This window comes from Pelodiscus sinensis, chromosome 1 (genome assembly GCF_049634645.1).
Source record: "Pelodiscus sinensis isolate JC-2024 chromosome 1, ASM4963464v1, whole genome shotgun sequence".
Lineage (NCBI taxonomy): Eukaryota > Metazoa > Chordata > Testudines > Trionychidae > Pelodiscus > Pelodiscus sinensis.
Genome location: NC_134711.1, coordinates 112,311,890 through 112,326,341, shown reverse-complemented (window position 1 = coordinate 112,326,341; position 14,452 = coordinate 112,311,890). Strand labels below are relative to the sequence as shown.

At 42.1% G+C, this 14,452-nt stretch overlaps 1 protein-coding gene across 3 annotated transcripts in view; it reads left to right on the top strand.

The window, feature by feature from the left end:
* The first annotated feature begins 1,643 nt into the window (after nt 1-1,643).
* EPS8 (EGFR pathway substrate 8, signaling adaptor) overlaps nt 1,644-14,452 on the top strand; it is a 162,360-nt gene continuing 149,551 nt past the window's right edge. The window contains exons 1-3 of one of the 3 annotated variants that reach the window (XM_075897583.1): nt 1,644-1,779; nt 2,713-2,792; nt 11,192-11,249. The gene's annotated coding sequence lies outside the window, so the exon portion shown is untranslated. The remainder of the gene's footprint in view (nt 1,780-2,712; nt 2,793-11,191; nt 11,250-14,452) is intronic. The other 2 variants (XM_014577119.3, XM_075897568.1) reach the window with 2 other exon arrangements.

Sequence of the window (14,452 nt, the reverse complement as noted above, 5' to 3'; positions counted from 1 at the left end):
TAACGTCCACTTAAAAGATCTGTATTATATATATAGAATTGGTAAATTAGTTGCAGATGCAGCGTAATTTTCCTTGACTACACAGTCTAATTTATTAAGAGATAAGTGTTTGTGTTTTGTTTCGAGATGGACTTTGAACTCTTCTTCCTTATTGGGTAGAATTTTCGGAACATGTCCTAAATGAACTCTCCAATTTTTAAGAAGAAGCTTCACATACAACCTCCGTGTTTTAATGGAGGTGTCACTGGTCTATGTGCATAAACCTTCTAGCACGGGGGGGCATGTTATAAGGAGCTTCATGGCACAGTGAAAGGCACAAAAATTCCCACTTCCTTCTACAAGTTGGGAGTTGGTTATATGATAGAATTTCCATATTTGGAGGCTGAGAGAGTGTACAACTGTGGCCTACTTATAAATTCTTCTGTGTTTTTCAAAAATCAGTGTGAAGAGAGATGCTATGCAAAAGTCACTCAGCGGGGGCACTGTCAAACATCCATTTAAAGAGCGTATCTGTCTCTAATAAACAGTATTATGAATGAGACTCTCGGTTTCTTGTCTGATCCATGTTATTTTTGGACATTTAGAATATGTCGTCACTGCATAGCTATTTCGGGATACCGAAGGTATCCCGAAATAGCTACCCCACATCTTCACAAGCCGCCCGTTCGAAATAACGAGCACTCTATTTTGGCATTCTGGCAACCATGCTTCCACGAAGGTTAAGGGATGTCTCCAAATAGGCTATTTCAAAATTTGGTATGTCTACACAGTGCCAAATTTTGAAATAACATGCTATTTCAAAATTCAATCAAAATAAGATTCGCAATCTCCATAGCTCAGATTGCGTATCTTATTTCAAGTTCAGGGTGCTTTGTAGACCCACCTTTAGTGATTTTTAGCTGTGTAGAGATTATATGAATTTATCTCTTTTGGCAATCCTTTTTTAGCACAAGTGAGGTTGCAGGATAGTGGTAAAAACTGGCTTCCTTATCAAGCAAGGCCAATGCTCCATCAGAGCTACGTGCCAGGGCAGTTTCAATATGGTCTCTTAGGAAGAGTAAATGGCTTAATTTTGGACAGTTGAATCAAAATAGCAACATGTCCATAAAAAGGAGTGAACAAAATCAACAATAAAGCATGAGCATGCGCATGAACTCCAGTGCTTGTCTTTGTAAACCATTCAGCTGAGAGGAGCTAACTAGAAAGCAAATGTTTTTAATGAAAAATTTTGAACAAATTTGTCCCCTCCTCTGGCAAATATTTTTAAAGTGAAATTTTTCATCCAGATATACCTTTGAACTTCCCAGGGCATCTTGTCTGCTTTGTCTCCTTTGATTTGATTGTGTGCGTGTGCTCTGTAGGATGCGGATTTATACAGTGCCAAGTACTCTGTCATGCTTAAGAAATAATGTTGAATGCAAAGTCTGGAAGATCCTCTTATAGACTTATTTAATGAGTTCCTGTAATATATTGCATATTCAGAAAATGCTGTGCTAATTATCAATAGTTAAAACTGTTAAAATGTGCTGAAAACACATTACAAACTTTTATTAAGGTTAAAAACATTGTAATACAGCCTTTAAATTTAAATATAGCTTATTTGAAAATGTGAATTGTCTTGAAATTGAAAAAAAAATTCCTTTAGGCAGCGTCGTGTAACCTGTGAAGAGGAGGGCAGGGAAAAAGCCAGGATTCCTGGATTCCATTTCTGTTGCTGTTACTAATTCATTGTGTGTACCTGCACTCTAAGACAATTTCTCAGTTCATCAAAATTAGCAGGTTGGTGAGATGAAATTATAAACCATAGTGTTTGTAAAACTCACTTTGATCCTACAATAAATGATTGACTTATGTAATACAAAGTATTAGTAATTATATATTAAATCAAAAAAGTAAAAACATCCTATGTTTCTGGTGCCTAGTATTTTCATAAGTTCATGATGTAAGTTCACTATAAGGTTGAACTGAGTTTTTTTTCCTTGCAAGTTTTAAAAGAGAAATAAACTTAAATCCACATAAATGAGGGAAAATTCCAACATTACCTATCCCCCATCATGACCTTAACAGAAGGGATACATGTTTGTTGAACTGCAATGAGTCTGCAGTTCAAAAAACTAGTCCTTTTACAAAACCGTTTGGTTGTTTAATGTGTGAAATTCTAAATTTTTCTATTGTACTTTAAATATATCCTAATAAATGTACTTTAAAGGCATGCTCCTAGAAGTGCAAAAACTATGAAACAATAAGATGTGATCTGTTTTAATTAAAAAGTCATGTAATTTCTGGTAATCTCAGCAGTTCTTGGGGGGGGGTGAGTTTAAATGTGAATTATAATGGTCTTTTGAATGAAAGTGTAATAGGCAGCAAATGACTTTGTAGTTTGTCAACAAATAGTACTGTTTCTTAGTTCACATTCTGATGGTGATAGAGTATTATAGGATGAACCTCTCTAGTCCAGTACCCTGGGGACCTGACTGGTGCCAAACCAGAGAATTTGCTGAACCGTAGGAGGTCAATATTGTCTAGCAGCATCACCTACACTTCCAGTGCTTGCTGGGTTTTTAGAAGTCGTGTAGGGGTGAATTAGAGCTAAATAAGAGCACAGATAAGTGGATCAGTGTAACTAAAATCATGCCGGACCATAGATATTGCTGGATTAGAGAGGTTCAACCTGTGTATTAACTCAGTTTGTATTATCACTTTTTATAACAGAAGCTGAAACTTTTTGCCAGCATTTGAAAACAAGAAAATTCCTTCCTGTGCTGTATTTATCTTGAAATTCTTCAGAGCAGGTTGGTCTATGTTATACATAAATATGTAGTCTGTATTCATAACATTCAGGATTCTTTAAAAGCATTAAGAGCTTCTTATGCCATTTACTTGCCCTCTCCCTCAGTTTTTCCAGAAATAATTAAGATAGTAAAATGATGGACTCATTATGCTGTTCCCCAACCATAATGCTCACATACTGATCTGTAACATTTAGGAAAATATCAGCTAACTCCGTCTTCCAAAAAGTGACCTTACCCATAGCCAGGGAATATGAGAGCAAGAGGTGCTTAAACATGTGTCATTCCATCTTTTCTTGACTAGAAACTTGAAAGTGTTTGGCCGTGTCTTTAGTGAATGTCAATTGGAACAACTGACAGTCAATTGACGTGAAATTTCCTGCAACATTCTTTGCAGAACTGGTGACACCTTGCTGGGTGAAATGTCACTGTTCTCAAATATCTGTGTATGTATGTATAAAAGGCACTGAGTGTGCAGAATTACAGAAACAGTCTCGTTAAGTGCAGCCCAACCTGCCGTGCTTGCCAGGATGGAAAATCTCCCCAACCAGCAGCCAGCGCAGGGAGTAATGGGAGGAGAAGGGGAGCAAAGTGGCTCAGTGATCTGGTACCTCCTTGAAGTTGGCACCCAAGGCAACTGTCCTGCCTACAACAAGCCCTTGTTATTAGAGATGTTAAAGGTTAAACAGTTACCCGATAAACATATGCCTTACCAGCATGTTTACTGGGTAACTGGGGGGGCTCACTATCCAGAGCAGCATCCTGACCAGCAAGGCCCCAGTAGCTCTGGATGCCAGGGCTGATGCAGTCCACAAAACCGGAGAAGCCCCCATCCTATAGTGCAATCGGGCTGGAGCAGCCCCCTGCCTGTGGCCAGTGGTTAACTGGTTAAACAAACAATTTACTGGTTAACTCTTTTGGACAATTTTTACATCCCCGTGGGTTGTATTGTATCATACCATGTAATAGTCAGTGCAGATGTATACATTCAGCCAGCTAAAGGTAATGTGTACATTTGTATTGTCAGTCATTTTATTTCTTTCCCTGTAAAATTGAATTGGGCAATGCAAATATGTGAAAGTGAAGAGGACCACTAATTAAGTAAAAGGTTAAAATGGCCAGCTGGAAATGGAGTCGTTGCATGTGGTAATTTGTTGGTGAATCCCCACTGTTGGGGGAAGAGGGAGAGGAGAAGCCATTACAGATTGTCGCTCAGTTGGCATCATTATGTCTGCTAAATTTTATTAACTGTTGTAGCTGGTGAATTTGCCATGGACTTTGCATTGAATAAAGATAGGCCCAGATCCCTTGGCCCCATGTTCAGCAGTTTGCTCTGCCAGGCAATGTAAAGTAGCTGGATACCTGGCTTATGAGGCACCTAGGGATGTCCTTGAAATAAAGACTCTTCAGTTTGCATATAGCAGGCAAGGCAAGATGGGGTATGGCCACAATGTGTTATATTTTACTACTCCCCAGACACTATTGGTGCTGATGTAACTTAGAGCAGCTGAATGGTAGATATACGCTTAGGTCAGAGACCAAACCTGCACCCTGGATTCTGTGCCAAATGTAGCTCCAGTATAAGTCTGGGATCTTGTCCATAATATTAGAAAGCTGTTGTTTGATCTAGAGTTTTTGGAGTTTGTAGACTCGGGATTTGTCAACAAACGGTGATCTATCTGGTTTAATAGTAGCTAGTGCTCAGTCACCATCTGATTCTGTGCTTGCGAACACATTGAACAAGAGCAAGAGTCTTATGATCACCATATAAAATGGGCACCAGGCACTATAGTGCTACTTCTGCATATCGATTTATATGGTTAGCACCAGGTAGATAGTTCTGACATCTTTTTAGGGAAAAGGGAACTCTGGTATCTTCATAATGATGTGTAACTAGCCTTAAAAAGAGAGATTACTTGTAAATAAAAGCCCCATGTCCAGCTAAACATTTGTGTAGTTTTAAGGGCTACTGTTGTTATAGCAAAGCCCTTAAGGATGTGCTTAACTTGGTGCACATGTGCAGTAGTCAGGACTACTCAATTAGGGATGATAAGGCACTCTGTGAGATCTGTTGGTTTTGGAACTGATCCATCTAAGGGTTGTGTAGTTAAACTAGGAATTGATGTAAGAAGGAGAAATCTAACAGGTGTTGAATAGACTCAGTGAAATACATTCTAAATAGACATGAAAATGTTGCGTTAATGCATCAGAGGGTAGAGAAAGTTCAGGGTAATGGCACAGATGTGACTAAGCAGCACAGATTCAAGATATACAGTGCTTGCAAGTGCTATAGCTGGATTGCTTTAAAAATACAAAGACTTAACAACGCCCATGCTTCAGTTGTTCCCACTGATGGCTTGCAAGAGTTAGGGTATGTCTACACTAGCCCCCTAGTTAGATCTAGGGAGGCTAATGAGGGCGACCAAAATTGCAAATGAAGCACGGGATTTAAATATCCCGCGCTTCATTAACATGTTCCCGGCCGGTCTCTGTTTTAGAAATTGACTAGCCCGAAGTAACTGCCCACGTCTACACGCGGCAGTGAAACGGGATTCCGAATTAAAGCCCTTAAATTGAATTAGCTGGTAAACCTCATTCCAGGAGGAATAACAGCTAATTCGAGTTAGGACTTTAATTCGGAATCCAGTTTCACTGCCACGTGTAGACTTAAAAAGTAATGTCTCACGTTAAATGCTAGTCACTGGAGGGGAAAAGGGGAAAAATATTTCTCCGTGCAGTCATTGGATCTGGTTTAAATGTTGCTTGAAGTATAACACCCTGACCACCCCCGTCCCAGTAAAAAACATTGTTATGTGTAAAAGGGATTGTCAACATTAAAAATTATATTTGTTTGAAAATATTTGAACTGTTTTTGTAACCTAAAATTTCTGTAAAGCTGGGCCAAAAGTGGCGGGGTGCTGACTCTGGCACAGGGGGCTTCTCTTGCCTTGTCTCCTCACCCCACCCCAGCTGCCTTGGTACTGGCAGCCCCTGCTCAGTGCTGGCCACCCCACCAAGGGGGCCCCGAGCCAGCCCCCAGGGCTCAGCGTGGCCAGGCGGCAGCAGGTCCTTGTACATGTGCGGTTGCTGAGCTGGCAGCAGCTGGAGGCAGGAGAGGCTCCTGCTGAGCCTGGAGGGAGGAGGGAGCCACCTGGCAGCGCCATTGTAGGCAGGAGAAGAATGGGCTCACGGGGCGGCTGGTTCCTTGCTCTCACCTCCCGCCTGAGAAGTGGGATGGGAGACTGACCTGGGGGTGCCCGTGAGCTTCTCTGCTTCAGCCACTCTCTACACAGTCCCGTCTCTGGCCACACAGCAGCCGCCCTCCACATGACCCTGCCAGTCGGGCTGCATAGCGGCTACTGGAGCTGGAACCAGGGCCACGGTGAGGCTACCCCACTAGTACCTCATTGTGGCCTCGGCTTCAGCTGCAGCGCACCGGGGAAGCTGCCCGCTGCACCACTCACCGTGCTGCTGTGCAGGGAAGTGGGCCACTGGAGAGTTTTTGTGCATGTGCCGGCACACCTTACAGGCCAAGAACTGTGCTCCCCAGTGGGCGGGGCTTGATTAGCAGCTGGGGTCATGACTTGGAAGCGTGCCACAGATTGGTGGTTGGGAACTGCTGTGTTAGTCTGTAACTTTAAAAATGAGTAGTCCTGTGACACCCTAGAGACTAACAGAAATATATAGTAGCATGAGCTTTCGTGGGCAAAACCCACTTCCTCAGATGAGCTTGGGACATTTTAGCCACACATACAGCTCTATAGGAGCTGTGTGATTAAAGCCTCCTGTCAGTTTTGGAAATCATAATCTTACTCTCTTTATCTTTTACTATTTTACTTAGATAAACTATGCAAAGTGTTTAGAATGAGGATTGAAATATGATTGTTTCTTTAGAATCCTGTCATTCTGTAATTGATTCCCATGGTACAGTGTAACAGTAATAAACTTGGCACATGGCTTTTGAAAAGACTGTTCTCAGCATCTGGATATTTTGCGCTGTGGCATGGGAAGTGGGGGAGAGAAAGCAAATTCTTAGCATTCTTAATATTCAGTGACTTATCTTAATTCTAAATCATTCTCACAGAGGTAAGCTTGCACTGCCAATCTGCCTGTGTGTGTGTGATTTTTCAGTTGTTACTTTTTTTTAACATTGCACTCTGTCGTAACTGAATGTGGACTATTCAGAAGCAGAGTAAATGTTTACTTATTAAGCAAGTAAGTGAAATCTTGGTTACCACCCTCAAAAAACTAAGTGAGGAATTTCATGCAATATGCAAACCGAGACAGGGGATCCCACCCTTTTTTTATGAGGTTGTATCATCCAGAGGAGTGAGGAAGTAGCATTTTTTTGAATGCATCATTCAGATATCTTTGCATAAAAAGTTGTTTTATTTTAATGGACCTGAGATTGAGTTTGGATAAACAATTTATTTGCTGTTTTAAAGACTTTTTAAGTAATCATTGAAATAATTGCAGATGAATGTATGTGGCTGCCATTTTTCTCTTCGATTTGATGTATGGGTTAGCATTAGAATGGTGACTCTGTGACCCTTTGGCAGTAGGGTTTATTAGCAATATGCTGTGTGGTGAAAGAAGTGTTTCATAAGAGTTTAAAGCACTAATACTGCCAATACTTTTTAAAACGGCAGAATCTGATTACTCTGAGCTGATGAAAGCGTGATTATCACAGCAATTTTAGCCTTTATTGGGGTTACTTCTCTAGCTTTAATCTAATATGTTTATAAACGTATTGAACATATGCAGGTTGATCTTGGCTGTGAATTCACATGCTTTACCATGCCAATTTCCTGTATCAGTGTTTGGATTTAGTCCCAAAAAAGAATGCGTCTAATAGCTGTCATCCTAATGGTAAAGGTTAGAAGCAAAACATAGACTTCCAAGGAGACACACTTGGCTCAGGAAAAATTCAAGGGGAAAATATTTCTCACTAGAAGACTTACCCGGCATTGCTCGAGTCCTTCTGGGTGCAAGGTGGTGCAGAAGTCAGGGCAGGGGCTTGGGGGTGTAGGGGGCTTAAAGCTGGAGGCTGGGGATGTGGAGGGTGCTGAAGTCAGGGTTGGTGGTGAGGAGGAGATCAGGGCAATGAGCGGGAGGGGTGGTACAGGAGTCAGAGCTTGGGGTGGGAGGCTCAGGGCAGGGGGCAGGAGTCAAGATGGGGGATATGGGGGGCTCAAAGGGGGTAAGGGGGTTCAGTGGAAGGGATGGGGTGGCCACCTGGCCTGGGGGAGCAGGGGTTTCATGGCCTGCCCCATAGACCAATTGCTTGCCTAAAATGGTACGCTGCTACCTGGGGCAGGCCCGGAGCAGCAGGGGCTGTGGCCTGTGCCGCCTGGCCAGTGATTGGCTGTTCCTTGCAGATAGTGGTGACTGCGTGGCCTGTCCAATGGCTGGCTGCAGCCTGGTTGTTTGGTCCCCAGGGCAGGTTGAGGTGGGGAGGGTTGTGCTGGCAGTCGGCTGCTCCCCGGGGTTGGGGCACTTGCTGCCCCTTGTAGTCATTCTGGGGTATAACAGTCCCCTGTGCTTGTTACCTCCTGGTGGTCATTCGTGAATATACTTATCCTCCTATCATATCGCTGCCTTTCCATTTGATGAGAAACAGTCATATTCCAACACACATCCCATTGTCCTGGCACAACCAAATCCTCACCTTATGATAATAGGAGGCTACATACTGAATTAGGTGGTCCTAGCTCTTACAGTTTAGGAGGACTTGAGCAAATGAATTCACAGATGGATGGATGGACAGAGACACACACAAACTCTCTCAAATATATAGTAGATTATTAGGTTTACAATTTTGCCTGACTTTTTTAAAGCAAGCCACAGCTTGTTAGGACTCATTGGAGGGGACTGAGAGAGAAGGTATGCTAACTGAAGGGAAATGTTCTGAAAGCCTTCCAGTTGGAGGGGTGTGAAGCAGTTGAGAAGGCCCCTCTACTGTCTCAGGAGTTGTTACTGTCCACCAGGATGGGCTTGTAGAAGAGGTCCAGTCTCTTGTCCTTTCCCAGCATCCATGAAATATTTTTCTAGTTATGGGGGTCTGCTTCCTTCTCTCAGCTGTCTGTGAACATCTTTCCTTTTCATCACAGAGTGTGGTGTTTCTAATAGTGCAAATGGCAAATAAAGAGCAGTACCTTGAAGTGTGAAATTGCTGCACAACTCGGTGGCTTTAGCAAGAGAGGGGAGTGAAAACGATATGGTTTGAGCTGACAGCAGCTATCCTAGAGCACAGAGCAATATGCCTCTCCTGCCAGGCATAAGCAGTGGTGCTATGCAGTGGACTTGTTCTCTGATGTAAGTTCAGCTACCATTGGGAGTACAGGCAGTCCCCGGGTTACATGGATCCGACTTACATCGGATCCCTACTTACAAACGGGGTGAGGCAACCCCGCACTAGCTGCGCCCCCCCCTCCAGCAGACCGCCGAGACACGCCGCGGTCCTGCCGTCCGCGTCCTCCGAGGCAAGAAAAGCTGCTCCGCGTCTCCCTGGACTGCAGGACTGAGGGAAGTGAGGTGTGGGAGAATAAAACTGAGCTCTGGAGAAATGTTTGGCTAGAGTTTCCCCTACAATATGTACCAGTTCTGACTTACATACAAATTCAACTTAAGAACAAACCTACAGTCCCTATCTTGTACGTAACCTGGGGACTTCCTGTATTGTAGGCAGTGTTGTCAGTCTCAGGATGCTAGAGACACAAAGTGGGTGAGGTAATATCTTTTACTGAACTAACTTCTGTTGGTGAAAGACGAGCTCTGTGAGTCTCAAAAGTTGGTTACTTTCACCAGAGATATTGGTCTAATAAAAGATGCTGTCTCACTCACCCTATGTCTCTGTAGTGGATGTCTTGAAATTGGAGTCCAAGAGCAGTGAGGAAATTGCCTATGCACTGGTATGCGTAAGTGGTTGGCATTCCAGTAGTTGGGCCTGAGTGAAATGAAAGTGTGTTCCATATTTGTGACTGGGTCATGAAACTATAGTAGGACACTTTCCATCCCCAAAATGAGTCACTTTGCAAATACTCCCTTCACTGAGGCGTTTCCTGCTCTAAACTGGTATTGATAAATAGTTGTGGCCAGTCTAAGCAAATGCCCGAGGAGCTTTATATGTATTTTTCTTCTCTTGTGTCCATGGCAATAGCAACAATGACCTTCTAGTCAGGAATTTCCTGGTGTTTAACTGATGCATTATAGAACCTTGTTGAGTTTGCCTGAGGCCCTTAACCTAGCCAGTCTTCAGTGTCCAGGAAATATCCCCTCTGCCTTTATAACCTCTCTTAATTAGAGCTGAGAAGACCTTATTAGCATGTCCTCAATGAAACAGAACAACATAGATTTGAGCGCCAAATACTTCAGTACATATTTAGAATTAGTTAATCTCATCCAAATACTGTGCAGGCTGGCACCTTTGGGACCTGACAGGTGCTGAATCAGAATTTGCCAAACCATGGGAGGTCAATATTGTCTAGCAGCATTACCAACACTTCCACTGCTTACTGAACTAGGGTTAAATAAGAGCTAAATAACAGCAGAGAACACTGAGAGCCAGGACTGGGAGCTGTAAACAAACTTCATGGGATTCCAGGAAACTTGGCCACACCCAGAAGTGGATATCTGGCAACTTAAAATCATGCTGGACCAGAGAGTGCAAGACTAGAGAGGTTCAACTTGTACCAGAAAGTTACCACTTGGCCAGAATAATACATAGGTAAGCTATTTATGAGCCACATTCCATTGTTAGAGGCCACCTACAATAGAATAATGAGTCAGAACAGCTGGCAGCAGCTCAAAGTCCAGCTGGTTGTTGATGACTTCTAGCCTCCTCGCCATGTGCCCTTAACTACATCATGGAGTCGGAAGCGGGAGGGAGACATTTGCCCATCCCATAGGGACTAAGAAGATGAGTCTGTCCCAGGAGTAGGGACAACAAATGGAGTGGATCCAGATAAATTAAGACTAAAATTTGTCTCACTTCTCCATGGTTGTTAGATTCTCCTGTAACTTTTTGAGTCATTTGAGTTTATTATTAGAGCACATTCTTCAGTAACGTAACAAACCAAAGTCCAAGGTAAACTATGACACCCTATTGATTCTATTTCTGGTATATGGTAAGATAAAGAAACTCCTTGCAGTATCCATGAAATGCTTTGTACTCTGATCTTGTAGTTACCACCCATTTACAATCACAGCATTTTTGCCCTTAGTCATTTGGAGCTTAGATTTTAAAAGGATTGAGCAGTTACTCCTTTAAGCTTTTCTGTTGGACTGAGCTTTGCTTAGCACTATTCCATATAATGAGCCTTTATAATTTATAGTTAAGAGGAGATACTCATGGGTTTTTATTTTGATCCAGACCAACGATAGCTTTCTGTTTATGCTATTAGACTGAAGGAAGACTACATTGCTGAAGAAAACAGCCACCTGGATCAGGACTGAAATAAGGTTTGAGGAAAAACTGCTTCTTGTTGTTTCAGAGATAATTTTGTCTTTTGTCAGTCTTGCAGAACTCATTAATACCTGTCTAAGCCATGTCTGCATTGCTAAGATAAATTAGAGTTTAGCTTTATTTAAGTGACAATGCTAGTTTAAAAACAAACTTTTTTGCCAAATACAAAACATAATGAATTTTGACTTTTTGTGGCTTTGCAAGGCATTTGTCAACCAGTCTTCATGTGAGTGTTTCAAACTATTCAGATACCACACGTAAATAAATATCAATCAACATCTTATTGGATGTTGGTATTGGTTATGCATCTAGTGTATTGACCATGTGTTCGGCAATGACTCTATGTAGTTGTCCAGTTTCATTTTTAAAGTTCGGTGAATGCTAATGTTGTGGAATACTGTCCAATCAAACTGAAGCCCTACTTATTTGCAAAGCATTTTACAAGTGGCTTTTTCCGCTGTTCAGACAGTCTTACTATATTTTTGAAAAGTGTGTGTCTGTCTGTCTATCTGTCTGTGAGTCCATCAGATCAAGAACTCCTCCTTAATGATATGAGCTAGGACCACCCAAATTTGGTATGCAGCTTCCTCTTATCATAACTAAAAGCAAGGTCAGGTTTTGTTGTGTCAGGACAATGGGATGTGCCTGGAATTCTCATTAAATGGAAAGGGAGGAGTCTGCCATCAGGGATAGTTATACTGTAGAATGACCACAGGGGGCAGAGATGGGGAATGGGACAGATATAACTCCATTGGGCCAGCAGGGAGCAGGGATGGAAAAAGAGACAGCTGTATGCTATACATTTCAGAGAGTTTGCGCATGTGTGTGTGGAGGGGAGGGGGGAGGCAGGGGACATGCACCCCTCCCTGGGCTGTGCCTGCTGAAACTGCTGTGGACAGATGCTTCTCTCCTGGCCCCAACCTGCTGTGGTGACAGAGGGCTGGGATAGTCCTCTCTCCCTGGGGCAGCCTTCATACTCAACCCTTTCACTCCAGAACCATGATATAAATGAAGAAAAACAAAATTTATTTGAGTTAAGGACCCAAGCAATGCTGGAAAAATCGTCTAGTAATTGATACCATAGCTCAGCTTCAGTACATTTCTGCGTAAGGTTCATTCAAAGCCTATACAGGAGACGAGTCAGTAGCACATGTTTGTATCATAGTTGGCTGTATGTGGCCCTTCCTGTTTTAATAATCTGTGGGACATTGGAGAACCTGTTACTGTAAAATGGCTCATCTTGTTTTTTGTTAAAATGTGACATTTAGAGAACATTTTCAGATATAGAGTCTAGGCCAGCATAAGATGTCATAGAGTGACACACTATTATGAATCTGAATTCTCAATGACAACGTTAACAAAATATGTAAAACAAAACAAAAAAAACCCCTAGAAAATCCATGGTTTCAGTCTGAAATTGAATGGACTAGAAAAATATATTTTTCTGATTAAATACTGTGGGTGTTAATAGTTTTCAAAATGCTGAAAGAATCTGTTTTGTAGCCTTTTTTTCTTGGCATCTCCAACTACATTATAACAGCTCAAATTCTGTTTCACTTCAATGCTCTTAAGATTTTACTCTATAACATTTGAACAAAATAGTTTCAAGTTCTTCCAGTTTTGTCCATTAGAAAGTAAAATTGTTAAGTCACAAACAGAAAAAAATATCTTTTTGATAGATTTACAAATAATCTTAAGAGGATAATATGGATAATTTTAAAAATGCCTCATGGTTAATAGAACAATGTGCTGTCTTGTATTTAAAAACTCTAAACACAGCTCTGAGTACCTTGGACGTGAATTTTAAAGCACAATAAAGAAAAGTTACACAGTCAGTCAAAGGAGAAATAGCAGTTCCATGACCATTGTGGAAGTGATTCCATAGCTGAGGATGATAGTTTGTTATGAATGATTTTTTTTCACCCTCTCTTTGATTTTTGCATTCCCTCATCTTTTCCCCATCCTCTTTTTTCCACATATTCATCCCCAAGCTGGTAAAATGGGTGGTGAGAGATCTATTCTTTCATCTCAAAATTCTGCATGCTTGGTTTTAGTCTGGAGGAGAATTATTTGTAGTTTAACAGATGATAAACCAGAATTCCATTTTTTTTATTCATATGGAATTCTTTTATTTTGTCCTCTCAAAGTCTTGATTAAATTTCTGATTTCATTTTCATATTGGTCCACTTCAGAAATGATAAATGGGTCTCAGGTGAACTTTTAAAGGGCAGTTAGATGCCAGCTTCAATTGAAAGTTAATGAAATATCTCCCTGGTTTAGCACTTCTTTGCTAGCCCTATTTTTTAGTTAGATGTGTGAGTTCTCGTAGGTTGTAGGTAAAGAAGTGTCTGGTGTTGTTGTAATCTTTGCAGCTAAGGTCCATGCAGTGTACAGTTTTTACCTATTGGAACCCATTCCTTGGCTGGTTACTGGAGAGGGTACAGGCTGGGTACCTGAAAAAGACTAATTTCTGCTGTAGGACCATATCTGTGTTTGACAGGCACCAGGGCTTATAGCAACAGACCTCCACTCACCACTGATTTAAGCCACAGAGTAGGTCTTAGTCACTCCCCATTGAAGAACAGACCTCTCAAGAAGACCACTCCTGTTCTAGCCAAAGCTTTGCAACTTTTTATAGATCCCCCTGTGAGAGTGACAGGAACACTGCCCTCCAATTGCAGTCAGACCCCCGCAGCTCAACATTCCCTGCTTTCCACTCATCTCTTCCTACTCTTCTAGTCAAAGCCAAGGAGCATTTAAAAAAACCCTATATTTGTGAAATACAATGTTTATTTTGCTTCAGCCATGCATTTCATAGTATGGCTACAGAAGATGTCAGAGAATTGTGAACAGAGTTAAAAGGGCTGAGCTTAAAGGTGATCTGAAGGAGAGAGGGTGAAAGTAACTTAACATTTCTTAGGTATAGTCACATCACACACCCCTGGGAGATCAGAGCAGAGGGTTGGTGGGGTGGGCTCAGGGCAGGGGACTGAGTGTGAGTGTGGGATAGGTATCTCAGCTGAGGTGTGTGAGGAGGGGCTCAGGGCAGAGGGTTAGGGTGTATGTGGAGGGGTGCAGCAGTGAGGGCAAGGGGTTGGGAGTGTGTGGGGGGGGTTCAGGAGTCAGGATTGGGAGTTTGTGTGTGTGTGTGTGTCTGTCTGTCTGTTTGGGGGGGGTCAGAATGGGGGCTGGATGTGTA